The sequence below is a fragment of the Megalobrama amblycephala genome, linkage group LG17 (assembly GCF_018812025.1).
Source record: "Megalobrama amblycephala isolate DHTTF-2021 linkage group LG17, ASM1881202v1, whole genome shotgun sequence".
In the NCBI taxonomy this organism is placed as follows: domain Eukaryota; kingdom Metazoa; phylum Chordata; class Actinopteri; order Cypriniformes; family Xenocyprididae; genus Megalobrama; species Megalobrama amblycephala.
In genome coordinates, this window is record NC_063060.1 from 40563557 (window position 1) to 40583056 (window position 19500).

Consider the following 19500-nt stretch of genomic DNA (forward strand, 5'->3'; position numbering starts at 1 on the left):
GAGTATAAGTCACAAAATGATTGAAATGCCTTCCCTTAGGTAGAACAAGTTATTATTGTACGAGAGATGTTTCCTAACTGAAGCACATGGAATCAATTGCACATGACTTGTAATGGAGACAAATCTTGATAATTACTACAGCAGGAATGGAGGCAGCTTTAATAAAGTGACCATTCACTAATGCCACACAGTTTTATAAATGGTGACCAAGAGGGAGAGAGGGAATGAGACGGAATGTTTAGAGTCGGTCTACGGTCGCTCTCTGCGTCTGTCGCCACCTAAAACAGCAGGGCATTAGGGAGATATACGGCAGGCCGTTTCACACCTCTGCCGTGAAACTGCGTAAAGCAGGCGGTTCACATGCACGGCAGAGGATTCCTGACCTGGTCTCCATTGGACTCCTGCTGAGAAGGGCTGTTGCAGATATCAGCTGCACAGGTGTCAAACCTCACTCCTGCTTTCCCAAACAAGCCACCCTCAGTGCAAAGAGTGTTACTGACTTCTCTAACACATGCATCCGCCTGTTTGAATAGAACACAGGGAACCAGGACTGTTTACATGCAAAGGACCAATGTGGAAAAATTAGATATGTTATCAGGACAGGTGACTAGGTGTGAAGTATTTTTGTTGTTGTTGCAGTGAAATGAAGGCAGTACTGTTCCTGTAACTGTTTAAGAAACTCAGTACACATTAAATCATGCATGCAACACATTTCCTTGAGCTGAAGCAGGTAAACAAATGAGAAACATTCTTTGAGCTTCTTCCTCAAGGAAGGAAAGGCCTGGTCAAGTGCCAACAATGCTGTTTTTTTTTTTTCTCTTGAATGCATGATACTGACCTATTCTATCTTAAATGTCATGTCCTTTCTCTTGCATTGATCAAACTGCACAATTAACTATAAAAATAATGATAATTTGATAGTATTGATTAATAGATAAAACAGCAATGAAATAATGCAGAAATAAATTAAATGTATAGCATCATACATGTTTTATTATAAAGAATTCTTTAAATTTAAATTTAAATATTTGAATAATAAATTAAATGAACTGAATTACTAATAAATTAAAATTATTAAAATATTTGAATATTATAATATTTTATATTTTTTAATCAATTCTACAAATTGAAATTAAAGGCACGATATGTAATTTTTCACCACTAGAGGTCGCTTATTCAAAAAGCCGTAGCTTGATGACGCCTTGATTTTGCAGAATCATGGGAGGTGTTGTCTTCACGTTTACAGCCGGTGGAAAAGAATTCAACGGGACTTCATATTCATGGATGAGCTAATGTATTAAATTTATTAACATTACTGTAGCATACTAAGCAGGGTGTGGCTGAAAGCCGCCAGAGCGGAACGAGGCCGCTGGAGCGATTGCTAATGAGAGATGAGCGCGACACACGGCACGAGAGCTTTTATTATGCCGCAGACAAGCGCTTCTGCTTCTTCCAGTCAAGCATACGTGAGGTAACGCAGCGCTGTTTATCATATTAGATACATTTGTGTGTTGAAAGCTGTTATAATGCTACTCTGTGCATTCGCTCGGCGGCTGCTATGAGACACTTTTTGCACACTGCAGTAAGATAGATCGATATTAGGCATGGTAAAACATGGCGGTAAATCAAGAAAACGAGATTTAAACAATAAGACTAAATGTGTTCAGCAATATAACATGATTCGTTTTCTGTCAATGAATGCATCCAAACAGTTGCTCACCTGTCTAATAAAACATTTAATATATTAAAGCGTCTTTGGCATTTCCATGGTTTCTCCAAAATAAAATGAGAAATCGATGGTAGCGCGGATACGACGTCATTGATAAGTAATGCACGGACACAGTCCGTGTCCTGCTTATTTCTCTGGATTTAGACATTCTTGGAAACATTTAGGATAAAGTATGTACACAAGTCAACAAAATATATAACACTGTTCTAGTGATTTTTGGATATTTCACTCCAAAAATCCTACATATTGTGCCTTTAATAATCAAGAACATAATATTAAGGAGAAAAAATATATATAATAATCAGCCCCAAGATCAAACTTAAAACCCATTAAAACTGGGTTTTTTTTCTCTCTTGAGCAATTATGTATGAGTATTAAACCTTTGGCCCTGGTTTGCAGGACTGGACTCAGTGTTGGGAAGCCACACCTCTTCCCTCAAATCTTCCACATGGTGAGGACGTTCACAGAGCATGGAAATGCCCTTAAATTAGGTCAACGCTCCTGGAGATTAACCTACTTGCTTAAGTATGAGAGGAAAACTGTATTTATCACCTCACCAACATATCTGCCAAGCCTTTAAAAGTGCTGAAGAGAAAAGGAGTATGATTAGTAATTTCATATAAGAGAGTTTGTTGTTTCAAGTGTTTGGCTGTATGACTGAAAAGTGTGTTGGTGGCAAAACACCCAGGTGTCAGCTGCAGCACCCCCGTACCCGTGATTGTGCTCTGTCTAGTCAAGAGAAGGGTCAACTTGTGTCAGACTTGGGTCAAAGTTCAGTCTTGGACCCTGTTTACACCTGGTATTAAGATGTGGTTTGGTCGATCCGATCACAAGTAGATGAGGGAGACATGTTCCCGTTTACACCTGGTGTTTTAATCCGTCTCTTTTGTCCACTTTCGACCACTTCTGTCCTGATTTCTTAACTCTATGCAGCCTGATACAATAATGAAGAAGAAAACATAAATAAAATAACAGCTAATATCACTTTCAGTTAATTTGCTACACTAGCAATGGTAGGTCGAGCCAAGCAAATTGCATTGTGGGATACAGTATTGTAAGGGTTGTATGCACATTTTGGCATGTATTATATAATCCAGGCACTCTATGCATACAGAAACAGTATACATACTGCAGAATGATATATAATATGGAACCACATCTTAATACCAGGTGTAAAATTCTGAACATCCCCCACATCTGTAACATGCAGCCATGATGCAAAACAGTTCCGAATTCACAAGAAAAGTGAAACACTAACAAACAGCCTGTGTTCCTATATTTGGATATCAGCTGACTTGCGCATTATACAGCTGGCTTACTCGGAAAGGTAAGAGATAGCAACATGAATGCTTATGAACTTTGAGTTCAGTGATGCTGCAGAAGCTTTACATAAAGGATTAGAAAGCAGGACAGACAGTAGCTTACAGCTAGTACACCAGACGAGACGTTTAGAACACTGATTGTGCTATCAAATCAGCTGGTGCATGGATAGAACAATAGAATAAACACAGTTTGTTATGTTTCTAATGTAATCATCAACTTAGAACATATAATACACCTCCTGAACAATTCCTTTCAGTGTGCAAACCAAATAAACTGGCTGAGCTTTAGGTTTACAAGAAATAATTATTCAAATTCCAGTAAGATGAACGTTACAAATGGGAACAGCATTCCTGCAGCTCTTCAGTAGTTCACTGGAACTTAAAGCTATTAAAACTATGTGTATTTCCTCTAAGCAGAAGTGCAGCACAGACATGGATGAAAACTTTCATGCAAATGTGTTTGGCAATGCAAACAGAGCCCAGGCAAGTGATGACGGAAATATTCAATTATTTGCTGTAACACCTTATTGAAATACTAGCATACTGCTTATTATACATTCTGCGTTTTTACAGATTCCAACAATAAATGTTTTATAATAATCATATAGCAACTATTATATTATATATATATATATATATATATATATATATATATATATATATATATATATATTAGTGATGCACCGATATATCGGCCAATAATCGGTATTGGCCGATAAAAGCTAATTTTCACACTATCAGCTATTAAAAACAGCCGATAGTCAGGGCCAATATATCCTGCAATCAAAAGAGGGCAGGAAAATGCACTGAATTTGTGCTTTGTGTAAAGAAAATCCTAAGAAACCAGTTTGATATTCAATATTAATAGTAATTATATGAATAACATTCAGAAAGTTAAGATATATTAATTTAATCTTCAGAATTTTGTTAATGTGTGTTAATAATATATATATATATATATATATATATATATATATATATATATATATATATATATATATATATATATATATATATATATATATATATATACATATATATATATATATATATATATATATATATATATTGCATATTGCAAAATTACTAAAACTAAAATTAAAAGGAAAACTGCTAATTTAAAACATTAAAAAAATACAATAACAGTATATAAATAATACTAAAGTAACACTAATGTGCACAGATTATGCAAATATATCTACACATTTAATGCCAAATTATTATTATTTATTAGAATTTTATGAAGCTTATTATTATTTTTTGAATAGTGATGTTGGCTCTGTGACAAATACATTATGCTCCTACAAAAGTGTCTGCTAAATGCATAAATGTAACCTAAATGTAATAAATTAATAGACAGTATACTATTATTAATGCAACTATGAGATCTCTGCAAAGGTGCATATCAATGTATTTTGCCTACTAAAACAGCCCTAAATAAAACACTCTATAGGAGGAGGAGGAGGAGTGATGGAGGCGGTAGTGCGCAAGTAGTCTATGCGCAATGCACTGAACCCCCAGCTGCGATGCATGAGCGAGAGTGGGCCGCTCACCCCCCCTCCGCACATGTAGGTGAGAGTGGGAGACTGATCTATATGCTGGGGAGTATGTGAGCGCAGCGCAGGGAGGGAGCGCATCAGCAACCGTTACTCACATTCCTCTTTCAACGACCAAAAATGAAAGCGAGTAAAGAGCGGCAGGAATGCGGCCAACTGTCGAGCTGAATAGGGATTTCTGAATGCCAAGGAGATTGTGAAGAGGCATTGGTGAAAATAACAACAGACTCCTAATGCTACCGAGTCCAAATCACTCTTTATTTTTAGATAAGCTGTTATGAGTGCTCGCGTCTCCAGCGCTTGGCATGCCACTCTTTGTCTTAGCTGCAAACATATTATATAGCACGCCATAAAACCTGCTACATAACCCTGCCATGTGGGGCTCCAGGGATGTGATATAAGCTGTTACAAGACAAGTGCAATCCCAAGAGATCCACAACCGGCTGTTTATGCAACAACTACCGGCACCTGTCATGTACCTGAGGAATATAAAATGAAGTGCATGTCGGTTAGTCAACATTTTTCATCCACTCTGCTGCAAACGGAGGAAAAAAGCAGAGGTGCTGACTCATATTTTGAAAGCTCACTACAAAAATAGCAGAGTCATCATGACCCAGCACTTTTGAAGCGTTTCTCTCGCCAAACCTTTCATAACACGTTCAGCTCTTTCACAACACAGACAAAGTAAAGGACTTAAGTGTGGGGTATTCACCACACTTCATCTGTTGAATAACAACCTTGCCAAACACCACAAAATCTATCACATGTTCTGTAGCTATTTTCAGCACTGCACTTTCTGATATTTTGAGCATTCTGAAAAGCTCAAATTGAATTTACTGCATGTATTATTTGAGCAAATTATGTCACATGCTAGCAGGGTTACATATGGAGTTATCCAAAATCTCAATGTTTGGTCTGAAAGTTGCATGCATGACTTGAGGCTGACCGACGGACGGTCTATCAGTCACTGACAGGCGTCTAGTCACCGTATGGCAAAAACAGAAATACCACAGTCCCCACGGTATATTTCCTGTCTGCCTAGAAAATATCTTCTCTAGATAAAACCAGACACCGTGTTTGTGTGAAATTCAGACTGATGTCTCGGAAGGTGTTTTCCCTGAAGCATGTTTTTCCAAACAGGACCCCATACTTTCCCCCACAGTCTGTGAGTCAGTCAGCTGACGCAAGACAGCAGGAATCTGGTCAGGGGTTTTGTCCCGTCTAGACCGAGCAGGACGTAACTAGAGATGGAAAACACAGTGGAAAACAAACGCAGAGCCTCAGCAGCGAAGCCCAATACTGCCACTCTGTGGTGTAGTTTATGTGTGGCACACTTAGCCTTGACTACTGTACACTGTGGATGTTTTTATATAAGATTAACATATTCTAAAAAAAAAATGTGAATTTACAACTGCAAATTTACTGTGGACATAATTTTATATATGCACAGTGAGGTTTAAAAGTTTGCGACATTTGTGACAATGCTTTTATTTTTATTTTGAATATTATTATATAAAATAAATCCCAATACAATTTTTTCTTTAAGCATAACAATTTGAGTGAAAAGTTGAATTGAAAAATTAACTTGAATTTTCAGGCTCAACACTGCAAGCATTTCACTCACATTTGCGACTAAAAATAGATGTGTGCGAACTGTAAAATGTAGGAGTATGTGTGCAAAAAAAAAAAGTAGGTGCCCACGTATCATTAAAAAGTCAGTTTTATCAAATGTAAGGTCATAAAAACTCTTAAATGTCTTTACATGGCATAACAAAAGTTTTAATATGATTATTGGTGATGATTTAATTCAATAAATATGAGTGTTGAATGTTCAAATTAAAAAACATGGCCGTCACACGTTTGAGGTTTCAGAGCAGTTCGCACTCAGTGATATCACACATTTATATCACGCATTTATGCTTATGATTTACTGTAAATGAATTATGACAGTGTTTAATTTATAGTATTGTAATATGTTTTAGATGATTGTAAGTATAGATAAGCACAAGTAGATGCCACATTCAACCGCTAATTGTCTCCTCATATCTCTTTATCAAGAAATTTTTTTATATAGATTTTCATTTCTCCCCTAAAGTTATTTATGTGCTCCTAAATTTTTCAAAATGCGCCTTGGGGAAAAGTATGAATCAAGCCCTGATTTGATATGTCCCTTTTGCTTTCATTGTATTTTACAGCGGGTACGGAAAGTATTCAGACCCCCTTACATTTTTCACTCTTTGTTATATTGCAGCCATTTACTAAAATCATTTAAGTTCATTTTTTTTCCTCATTAATGTACACACAGCACCCCATATTGACAGAAAAACAGAATTGTTGACATTTTTGCAGATTTATTAAAAAAGAAAAACTGAAATAATCACATGGTCCTAAGTATTCAGACCCTTTGCTGTGACACTCATATATTTAACTCAGGTGCTGTCCATTTCTTCTGATCATCCTTGAGATGGTTCTACACCTTCATTTGAGTCCAGCTGTGTTTGATTATACTGATTGGACTTGATTAGGAAAGCCACACACCTGTCTATATAAGACCTTACAGCTTACAGTGCATGTCAGAGCAAATGAGAATCATGAGGTCAAAGGAACTGCCTGAAGAGCTCAGAGACAGAATTGTGGCAAGGCACAGATCTGGCCAAGGTTACAAAAACATTTCTGCTGCACTTAAGGTTCCTAAGAGCACAGTGGCCTCCATAATCCTTAAATGGAAGACGTTTGGGACGACCAGAACCCTTCCTAGTGCTGGGCGTCCAGCCAAACTGAGCTATTGGGGGAGAAGAGGTAAAGAAGAACCCAAAGATCACTGTGGCTGAGCTCCAGAGATGCAGTCGGGAGATGGGAGAAAGTTGTAGAAAGTCAACCATCACTGCAGCCCTCCACCAGTCGGGGCTTTATGGCAGAGTGGCCCGACAGAAGCCTCTCCTCAGTGCAAGAGACACGAAAGCCCACATGGAGTTTGCCAAGATGGTGAGAAATAAGATTCTCTGGTCTGATGAGACCAAGATAGAACTTTTTGGCCTTAATTCTAAGCGGTATGTGTGGAGAAAACCAGGCACTGCTCATCACCTGTCCAATACAGTCCCAACAGTGAAGCATGGTGGTGGCAGCATCATGCTGTGGGGGTGTTTTTCAGCTGCAGGGACAGGACGACTGATTGCAATTGAGGGAAAGATGAATGCGGCCAAGTACAGGGATATCCTGGACGAAAACCTTCTCCAGAGTGCTCAGGACCTCAGACTGGGCCGAAGATTTACCTTCCAACAAGACAATGACCCTAAGCACACAGCTAAAATAACGAAGGAGTGGCTTCACAACAACTCCGTGACTGTTCTTGAATGGCCCAGCCAGAGCCCTGACTTAAACCCAATTGAGCATCTCTGGAGAGACCTAAAAATGGCTGTCCACCAACGTTTACCATCCAACCTGACAGAACTGGAGCGTTTAGGATTATACCCGGAAGACTCTAATGCACGTCAGCTCATTATCTAACCAATCATCACATGACCTGGAATGTTCTGCACCCACTATTATGTTCGCAGATACCATCGCTGGCGTTCACCCCCATCCCCAAACCAGGTCGGTTCCTGTCCATACATCGGTGTGCCCCTGCCTTCATCTTCAAATCTGCACTTGTACCCTGATTGTACATCGGGGCCTACGCCAAAGAACTTCATTTATCATTGATATTTACATTCAACTGTTGAATAAATCGACTCATCTTTCTGGCTGGAGAGGATCTGCAAGGAGGAATGGCAGAGGATCCCCAAATCCAGGTGTGATTGTTGCATCTTTCCCAAAGACTCATGGTGTATTAGATCAAAAGGGTTCTACTAAATACTGAGCAAAGGGTCTGAATACTTAGGACCATGTGATATTTCAGTTTTTCTTTTTTAATAAATCTGCAAAAATGTCAACAATTCTGTGTTTTTCTGTCAATATGGGATGCTGTGTCTAACATTAATGAGGAAAAAATGAACTTAAATGATTTTAGAAAATGGCTGCAATATAACAAAGAGTGAAAAATGTAAGGGGGTCTGAATACTTTCCGTACCCACTGTATATGTTTCTTTAAAATTGTCAATTTTTCTAAATCAAAAAAAAGAAAGAAAGAAAAGAAAAGAAAAAAACAAATGTTTACTTTCATTAGATTTTGAATCTCATTAGTTTTTCAAGGGGGTCTCAAACTTTAGTACTACACTTTATGAATACAGGAACCTGTATTTTGAAATGTTTTGGGTGACAACGTTTGAATTTTTAAAATTACAAAGTAGGTGATATTTCTGTAGGCCATGACATTTAAAGACACACAACTGACTGAGACACTCTTCCTCAGAAATTCAATAGAGCACTCCTGTAACTATCTTGCATTTAATGCAAACAGACAGTCATCTTTTGAAACTCCTGACTAAGTGTCACACTCAGAGTGGAATCAAGTATACACATCTCAACCGTTACATTTACATGCACCAAATAATCTATTTATAATCAGAATGACGGCTCAATCAGCCTTCATGAAAACACCTTAATCTGCCTTTTCCATTATTAGTACATCACTGTTGTGTAAGCATTCACTGACTCTACAAACAAAATCTTAGCTATACATACAAAAAAATGCAGTTGAAGTATGGTTAACGTAATGCAATCAAAAAAATTATGGCAGCTCTTTTTTAATTATTAAAAAAAAAAAAAAAAAAAAAAAAAAAACATACATACATAAAGACCAAATTCCTATCAAATGTGCAAACAACATGTCAATTACAAGCAACATGCAATTTAGAAGTATGTACACATGAACTGTCTATATATCAGCACAATGAGGCCTCATCTATCTCTATTGTCAAAGCTGAACTGTGGACTGGGTGGTTGCTATGGACACAGCTCATTGTAGGCTGCAGAGAGTATATGCACGAATCAGTTGAATATTGTTACATTGACACCCCCGTGTGGTCAAAAGTGGTCAAGCTGCATCAGATAACCTGTAGGTCTATTTATAAAATTCCCTGTCATCTAAGTACAAACACAACCTGTATCTGCATTCTTAATTAGATCAATATAACTTGTATTTGGACTTTGTCTTACCTGGATGATGGAGAGGCTGTAGACTAAAACTGGCTCAGGGAGATGCAGGTAAGTTTGCTTGTCTAGAAAACATAAACACAATACACATATCATTATTAGAACAAGAAAACACTCTTGTAACATGTTATTTACCTATTTGACTGTCTATTTGAGGGGTCCCTAGTACATATTCTTATTCTGTAATAAAATTGTGTTTGATCTGTGAATAAAAGTAGGTACTGCTTAAACTGCTATATTTCAAATAAAAAGTGACACAAATATAAGGAACAAAAAAAATTTCAAAAAAGCACGTCACAAACACATAACTGTGCAATCATAAACTTTAGAGAGAAAAAAATGATTATGATTATATATATATATGCACCTAACATTTAAAGTTTTCAATGTATTTTTATATTGTAATAATTTCAGAATTAATGTAGAAACAGCAAAGACAGTATATTTTAAATATTTGATCTAACAGGTAGGAAATATATAGAAGTTGAATAAAGGTTTATTAGGCTGCTGTCACTTTAAGACCTGAAGCACATGACACGGATCTCACGCACTTAGCAAACTGGCAGTAAAATAAAAGGATTCATCTTGAATTCTGTCATGTAAATTATGTATAAACCTTAGATAAACGATTTAATAATCAATTAAAAATTAATTTATACCTGTATTATATTAAGCTGTACGCCGAAGACAAGCGGTTTGTAAAATGAATGAATGGATGAATGGATGATTCAGCTGCGGGCGCCATCTTCTGCCGAGACATGGGAATGCATTCGGCGTATGACTCTCACAGTGCATTATGGGTATTCTCTAGCCATTGAGCGTACATCAGTTGTTATTGCGGTGCATTGTGCGACTAAATGAGTGCACTCGATAATGTCCACTAAGTTTCAGACACCACTAAAAATAGTCAAATAGCGCCCTGTTTAAGGGTATGGGGCGATTTCAGACACAGGGTAAGACTTTATTTAACTCATTTAAGACTGTGCTTACGAGGATACTCGACAACACATGCATTTTGGCAAACTTTTGTGTTTTTGTCCGTTCAAGCATGAAAAAGAACCGAAGCGGCTTTCTGTGCGCATGTGTGTCTGTCAGATAGGAGATTAACAACAGCACGGCAGTACAGATTTAAATTAGTTTTTTTTTTTGCTTATCGTGTTTGAATGGTTTAATAGCACTTGAATGAATGATAGTGTGATCAAATAATGTAATCTTAGCTAAAGGATGACGTAAAAAAATGGATGCTGCGTTAATTGCGTTAAATATTTTTAACGCGTTAAACTGAAAAAAATTTTATGCGTTAACGCATTAATTTTGACAGCACTAATATATATATATATATATATATATATATAGTGATTTGTTAGAAAGAATGAATTTAAAAAATTTCAAATTGATTCACAGTGTCCTGATGCACGACCACTAACATAATTCATATAATACAGATTAGGTCAGAATTAGCATTATTGCAATCTTAATCTACTTTTAGTAGCTATGCAGAATTAATCTGCCCACCACCATCTGTGAGGTTTTTATCCCTCTCTAATCATGACACAGAAACATGCTCAGACAGGCTTTATCCAGGCGAGTGTAAACATAATGTAAATTCTACCCAATTTTCACATGGGTAACAGACTGTGAACTGGTACACCTTACACACAGTATCATAACTGTGACAACTTTTTCTTTATAATCCTCTTCTTTTTTTGGCAACTATTATTGCCAATTATTGACTTAAATGATATGGCATTATGACCAAAAAAATAAACATTTCAAAATAAATCAATTCTATAAATATGCAATACTGCATTAAAAATAAAATAACTCAACATATTTACAGTCTAATCATAAATGGCCGCACTTTCATCATACAGTTTCAAAGTTGTACACGACGAGATGGTGAAATAATGTGCATTACAGCTATAACCATTATTCATGTTGTCAAAACAAACATTTCCAACCAGGCAAACCAGAGCAGAAAGAGAGAGAGATGTGAGGCGGCAAAATCAAAACCTATGAATAATTAATCTCATCTCATTCAGTGGAGCTCCGAGTATGATCCTAGCCAAGCAACACAAAGTGGCTGGACATTTCACTACCCATCTGTTGTAACTGTATACAGAAAATGCATGTACTGTGTAAAAGAAATGTATGTTTTAATTAGGGTTCCTATGGAATAAGTGAGCAAGCTGGTTCTGTAATTAGTGCACAGGAGCAGGTCCAGCTGTAATTATGTTCGCATCCCTGGAAGACTTCACACTGGAAAAATATGGGTCGCTTCAAGCCATCTGATTAGCTTGAGCTAATTGATTTGAAAAACTTTGTATGTTTGGTAATACCATTAATATACACACACTACACAATTTGTTCTGATAATGTGCAGAATGTGTGTGAAATATATTCTGCACATTATCAGAAGCTTTATCGGATCAAATAACCGTTCTTTTACAACGTGTGAGTTCTGGAACAAAACCAATATGGGCATGTGCCTTTATATTGTTATGTTTTGTACATACAAAAGAGGGGGAGGTGGTACTTGCACCTGCACTAGACAATGTGACACATAACAGACCTGAAATACATTTAGCATCTGTCAGGAGAGTATATGGTACACAGCATTAGATGCATTGATAAGACATGGCAAACTGGACTTTGTAGTGAATCTAACCAGGCCCAGTGCACTGTGTACTAGCACACTGTGAATTCTGTGGCTCAGTATGGTAATGTTGCCAAAATCATGATAATGGCTCACCGTGAGGTCACTTTCTATAATAGGCAAACAGGAGCGATATATCAGCTCTATAAATGTAATACATTCCATTGACCAGAGCAAAGCAAATACTTTATCTGTTGAATCTACTTGCTCTTTCTGTTCAGGAAGAAACCTAGTTATTTAAACCCACTCAGAGGTTTCCCTATAAAGGAGAACTATGAAAACAAAAATGAAACTTCTTGAGCATGCAGCACAAAATGCACATTATTATACAACAGAGCAGCGGAGAAGTGTTGAATGTAAAATCATATTTTTTCCATTAGCTAAAAGCACAAACTCAAACGGGTCTTTCTAGATTGCCATGCTGTATTGTTGTATTAGGGTCATTGACGAATAAGGTTTTTAAAAGTGTAAAAAAAACAATGGAGATATAATTTTGTTTTATTAAGTGTTAACAATGAGATTATGTAGTTTTTATAATCAATTAACACTGCTTTTGTCATTTTTACAAGATTTGACACAAAAAACATCATTCGGTTTAACCAAAATTTCGGTTTTACCGAATGACGATATTTTCAAACAATGCTAACAGGATGATCTCTAGCTAGCAAAAGGACAATCAAACATTTTATATTTAGTACAAGTTTTTAAAATATTACAACATTTTCTATGTTTTATAGCGGTTGTACCGAATGACATGATGTTTCGGGACATGCGTATGAGCACGTGAAAACAATTTTTCAAATAGTTAAGAGAGAGTTAGTTACTTTGTTTCAAGACCATGTGGTCCTTTGCAGGTGTCTGAATGATGTCACATCCTGTCACATGATACTGACTGCATGACTTGATCCAAAATGGTCGCTTTATATTGGTTACTCCGAATGACATCAATGAAATTCATTTTTCCGGACATTCTTTCTCATAACAAAGCAAAGACTTCGACACATAATTGTAATACCATTTTGCACTATGTTGATATATGATGTTATAAAATCATGCCAAAATAAAAAATATATAGATTTATAACATTAAGATATTTTAATCACAAATTAAATGGCTATATTGGCCTTTGGACGGTTTAACCGAATGACCTTTTGACACTTCAAAATCTTTAAAATAGCTTTATATGTAGAAAAATATAATTAAAAACCTTTTGGATTCAATAAAAGAGATCTAGTTGTACTACCTTACATACTTTGAATGTCATATCTTTGTTTTTTATTATTATTAAGGCCTTCGGACAACAAAATGACCCGTCACGTCATTGACCCATTAATGAAAAACTTCAATCCTAGAATCAAATGTGTATATTATATATATATATATATATATATATATATATATATATATATATATATATATATATATATATATATATATATATAAAATATCCAGGGCTTGACAACTTTTTTGCTCACCAGCCACTGTAGCTAGTGGTTTTCCAAAAGTTACTAGCCACTCAGCATTTTCACTGGCCACAATTTTGACATCAATACCATGGGGAAATACACTGCCATATAGATATTTTTAATATTATCTCATAATTTAGCAGCAGGTAAATTAGGCTGCTGTCACTTTAAGACCTGACACACAGATCCATTATACTGTTACACATGCGTTTTCTTTCTCAACTGTTTACATTCACTTAAAACATAACTGACAGCGTTTACGTGAATACTCACCAAGACCGGCATTTTGACATTATTTTGTGTGTATTTGAATGTTTAAGTGCAATAAGCAGCAAAAAAAGAACTCAATTTAATACTGAGAGTCGGCTTTATGTGTGCGCACTTTAGGTGTGAGCACAAAATCTGCCGGGGATGAGTAAAATTATGCGCAATCCCACACGCCGAAATTCAAATGTGTGTCAACTCGCTGTCGGAAAGATGAGAGAGCGAGAAAGCGCAGCTAGTATCATGTATCTATTCAGCGGAAAATGGTTAGCATATTGAAAGCATTTCAGATATTTCAGTATCGATATGCATTGAAAAAAAATCAATACTACATTGCACTTAATTTTATTATTTAAGATGCCTTTTTAAAAGACTACAATTGAAAAATGTCTATATTATATATAAAATTCAACCCACCAAAGTGGCTAACAGGAGTGACTGCGTTACACACGCAATTGGCAGTTATTGGCGGGTGTTAATGTCAAGCCCTGTATATATGTATATATATTATTATTATTACTAGAGATGCATCACTGACAACTGCCTTCAAAGACTATAAATTATTAATTATCTTTACATTATCTAAATGTGATTAAACATGACTAGTAATAACCACACTATGGAACTATATCATATTTGGCATATGAACATTCACTGTAATACTCTTGCCAGAGGAGGATGGGCTCCCCCAGCTGAGTCTGGTTCTTCTCAAGGTCCAACCTTCCCGTTCATCTAAACATCTTATGGAGGTTTTGTTCCCTTGCCACAGTGGGATGTTCACTAGGTGATATTCTGTACAGCTACTATGAACGAGATGTAAGAAAACGCACATGCCTATTAAATCATGCACAACCTTATAAGTGAACTACAGCAAGAAAATAAGGAAAAGCAGGCCTGTGGAGCTGTTATTGGTGCTGCTCGGCTGTTTTTGAGTGCATTCAGCCAATATTTTATCATGACATCGCCACATTAAATCAGCCAAAAGCGATGCAGAAGTGCAAGCAGTTGCATATCTGCCATAACGCACAGTATTTTGTTCCAGAGCTCTGTTGCTGTTGGTAGGCCTTGCTCACACTGATGGAAAGACAATGCGGGCATTTTGACAAACGGTACACTATGTACGCCTCCCTGACTATAGCTCTGAAGACTCCATCAAACGATATACACAGTACACAAGCCTATAATGACCCGGCGCTGCAAATATCTGCCACAGAATTAGATAATTTGTAAGGCGTAAAGGTGTTGACAGGAGGCGCAGGAAAGCTTCTTCTCGCTTCAGTTTGAGCCAGAGCGCAAAGCTTGATTCACGCAAACACCCAAATGCCAATCTTGCCCGCACGTTTTTTTAAAAGCAGACATATAAAATGTAACAGTCTACTAAATGTTAGTGATACGAAGCCCACTCCCCACCCCAGCGGACAACGCTCAGAAAATGCAAGCGGTTTCGGATTCGTGACACCGGTGGAGTGGAGCGCCGCGCGCCCTGCCTAACGCAAACGCATTGAAAAACACGGGCGTTTCGGCAAAGCAAACGGATGCTCGATTACAAACATAAAGGAAGGAAGGAAGGAAGGAAGAAAATAAGAGCTTGTTGTACACTCACCTCGTCTACAGTGATTGTGGAGGTAATTTAAAGGGCCAGGTTCGCGCAGATTGTTACCCCCCCTACCAAACAAACACCACCCCCTCCGTGCACCAGTGTCCACCCAGTCAGTCCCCCCACCACTGGTGACAGCGTTCTCGCACACAAACTTGCTTTTCTCTCCTGGGAAAAAGCTGAGTCGGTTCTGAGTCAAATAAGGCGGCTCTTCGTTAAAATCGAAAACCAATCAGTTTCGCCCTCTCCACCCTCATCGAGTGCCAACGGGTTTGGTTGCGTCCGTCGGTGAACTGTTTCGCTGCTCGATGGGGTTGTTCGGGTTTTGAGCAGCCGAGCGGTTTAAGAAGCACACTTTACACAGCGGTTCATCGACCCAGTCTTCATTAGCCAACACATTTGGGCGCACCGAACTCGAGCCCGTCTTGCACCGCAGAATGCAGTAACGCCTACTGGCCCAAGAGGGCGCTAGTGCACAAAGTCTGTTCACACATGGAGGAAGAGCGACAACAGGAAAACAACATATATTCGATAATCTTCTTCTCAAATCTGAAACCAGTTAAATATGTTATGCTTACTGACTTTTCTTTTTAGATTATTACCAATTTATCTTTTTACTTTGATATTTTCTTTCTTTCTCTTTCTTTCCTTCGTGTGTTGTAGAGCCACTTTCAATTTTGTCCTCAAAAAAAAAAAAAAACACTCCTTTGTTTATGTCACTATAGTACTTGGTTGTTGTTGTTGTAATGCTAGTAAGTATTTGCTGCTAGTATCTTTTTTTAATTTCACTAGTAAGCCTAACTATTGATATATATTAACTAACATTAACTAACTAACATATAGTAGCAATACTATTAGACTACAAGATGTTATTCCAACAGTATAGCATCTGTTAGCTGTTAGCTAAACCACACTCTAAAAAATGTTGGGTTGAAAATGGACAAATTAACCCAGCAGTTGGGTTAAATGTTCACCAAACCTGCTGGGTAGTTTATTTAAAGGGTTAGTTCACCCACAAATGAAAATAATGTAATTTATTACTTACCCTCATCATGTCGTTCCACACCCGTAAGACCTTCGTTAATCTTCAGAACACAAATTAAGATATTTTAGTTGAAATCTGATGGCTCAGTGAGGCCTGCATAGCCAGCAATGACATTTCCTCTCTCAAGATCCATTAATGTACAAAAAACATATTTAAATCAGTTTATGTGAGTACAGTGGTTCAATATTAATATTATAAAGCGACGAGAATATTTTTGGCCGATTTCAAAACACTGCTTCAGGAAGATTTGGAGCATAATGAATCAGCGGTTCGGAGCGCCAAAGTCACGTGATTTCAGCAGTTTGGCGGTTTGACACGCGATCCGAATCATGATTCGATACGCTGATTCATTATGCTCAAATCTTCCTGAAGCAGTGTTTTGAAATCGGCCATCACTATATAAGTCGTTATTTTGTTTTTTGGCGCACCATAAATATTCTCGTCGCTTTATAACATTAATATTGAAGCACTGTACTCACATGAACTGATTTAAATATGTTTTTAGTACATTAATGGATGTTGAGAGAGGAAATGTCATTGCTGGCTATGCAGGCCTCACTGAGCCATCGGATTTCAACTAAAATATCTTAATTTGTGTTCTGAAGATTAACGAAGGTCTTACGGGTGTGGAACTGCATGAGGGTGAGTAATAAATGACATTATTTTCATTTTTGAGTGAACTAACCCTTAAACTCAACTATTATTTAAAAATTACTGTATTGCTTGCTTAAAATGAACCCAAAGTATGTTGGAAATTAACATTTAATAATATATATTTATTAAATGAACATTTATTAAATTGCTTATTAATAAATGTTCACCTTTTGATTATTATTGCCTCTAGTAATTATGTGTCTGATTTTTAATTTCCAACCTATTTTGGGTTCATTTTAAGACTGCCAGTAATTTTTAAACCATAGTTGGGTTAAATAAAACTGCCCAGCATTTGTTGCATAAACATTTAACCCAATCGCTGGGTTTGTCCATTTTCAACCCAACTTGGGTTGTTTTTAACCCAGCATTTTCTAGAGTAGAGAATTTATTAATTAGATACTAGCAGTTCCTTACCAACTATAGTCATTATTCCATTGCTAGAATTCAAAAAATGTTTGAATGTTCATTGAATTCAATCTAGTAGTTGTTGCTGGTACCTATTTCCAATACTTGTAACTGTTTTAGAAAGCATTTATTTCCAAGTTTCTCACTATCTATTCCAGCTTTACTAGTACTTTTGATTAGATACTATTTATCAGAATTGTTGCTATTGGAATAAGTAGCCTACTTTAGTAGGCCATCTTTGTAGTTAAATGATACTATAGAAGAAGTTTAGTAACAAAAATAGAAGCTAGCTAAAAAATAGCACTTGGTGGCATAGTAAATAAAGAGTTAGTTCACCCAAAACTCATTTACTCACCTTCATTTCATTCCAAACCTCTATGACTTTCTTCTGTGGAATAAAAGAAGATATTTTGAAGAAACCGTGTTAGTTGCCACTGACCATTGTATGGACAGAAACACTGACGCATTTATCAAAATATGTTATTTCAAGTCATTCAGCTTTGGAATGACATAAATGATTGGTGAACTATCCCTTTAAAATACTCCTCTCAATGCAGTTCTCTTGTGTATTGCTATTCCATTGGTATTATTGTTGCGTACACAACTGTGGGTGGGATGTGTTCTGCTTCTTCGAGTAAGCCCTAGGTATGTGTTAGATACTGTAGGTGGATCTGCACCTCCAGGCAAATTTGGCACTTGGCAACGGATCAGAGTGAGCCAGCCTTAAAGCCCTGTGGTTCTCATCTGAACTAGGCCTTTCAAAGCTTTGAAAATGCAGACTGGGCAGTTTAAGAGTAGACTGGACCCTGTGGCAGTTAAAAAAAGACATTATTATTTAGTGAAGCAGCTAATATAGTTAGTGGATTGTTAATCTAACATAATACCTTTTTAAGCACAGAATATTGAAAGAGTGTCCAATGGGAGTTTATATTCACTGTCCGATAAACAGGAAGTCTTTCAGATTTGAAATCTGAAATTTAAAACAAAAAAATATTTCAGGCCTTTTTAATTATGAAACACATAAAAACTGACCCATGTATATCCATCCACCAGTTTTGCGCTAGTAAATGTTAACATGTTTAGCTTTATCTGTTTGCTTTGAGACACTCTACTGTTTTATTCAAGGACTGTGCAGACGATTTGTCTCTTCTTTCTGCTTCACTTCACAGCCTCCCTTAGGAGCCCCAGGATTCTCATTGTGCCTTTGGATTCTCAAAGGTCCCAAATGACTTGTGCTAACATTTGACTTGGCACAGCATAGTTGCTGTATTTTTATAGTGGGATGTATTAATAGTAAATGGGGATGGAAAATACTTTACTGCATTGGCGTTATGTCCTCTGGAACATGAAATTTCGCTGATGGCAGTATATTTTCTATATCATTTTCTCATGCTTTTAAGTCATGCAGTTCTCTCTCCTCTCTCTCAGATAGCAGCAGTCCATCTCACAGAAACTGCAATACTGCTGAGAAAGGAATGAGGTGATGCAGCTGTTGGGAGGCGGAGGGCAAATAGAGAGAGAGAAAAAAGAGAATGAAGCAGTGGATCACAGTCACAGGAGATTTGATTCATGCAGGTTCCCTGGCAGACATTTTTTCGTTCTGTGCTGCTGGTTTCATTCTCAAAGCATATAGTGAAGTTCCTGATTCAACTTGCCATGTTTCTGCTCCCTCCTTGCAGGTTGCCTGCATGAGATACACAGTCAGTAGATCA

At 37.0% G+C, this 19500-nt stretch overlaps 1 protein-coding gene across 1 annotated transcript in view; it reads right to left on the reverse strand.

Annotated features, from left to right (window-relative positions):
- Positions 1 to 16132, reverse strand: part of gng7 (guanine nucleotide binding protein (G protein), gamma 7) — a 41237-nt gene extending 25105 nt beyond the window's left edge. Inside the window, exons 1-2 of the mRNA XM_048162785.1 lie at positions 15691 to 16132; positions 9705 to 9766 (exon numbers count right to left, since the gene is read on the reverse strand). The gene's annotated coding sequence lies outside the window, so the exon portion shown is untranslated. The remainder of the gene's footprint in view (positions 1 to 9704; positions 9767 to 15690) is intronic.
- Positions 16133 to 19500: the final 3368 nt, after the last annotated feature.